Below are 274 nucleotides of genomic sequence, written 5' to 3' on the forward strand. Positions count from 1 at the left end.
ACTGATCTTGAAAACCTCCATTAACTATGTGAGTTGAAGGAAAATGTGTCTTTTTGTGTGTTTGGTTTCATTTTCCCATATGTATTATATTTTATGAAATGTTTTTTTGACTAGTATTTAAAGCACAGATTCTGATGTTCTTGTTTATTATGGCCTTCTAGTTATCCCAGATTGCACTTGCTGGTGTGTAAGTGTGGGATACGAAGTCTGGATCTTCGGTTGTGGATTAAAAAAATATTAGCCACATTAGTATTTTGTTTATCTATATATCTCC

The sequence above is a fragment of the Penaeus monodon genome, chromosome 34, assembly GCF_015228065.2.
Source record: "Penaeus monodon isolate SGIC_2016 chromosome 34, NSTDA_Pmon_1, whole genome shotgun sequence".
Classification (NCBI taxonomy): domain Eukaryota; kingdom Metazoa; phylum Arthropoda; class Malacostraca; order Decapoda; family Penaeidae; genus Penaeus; species Penaeus monodon.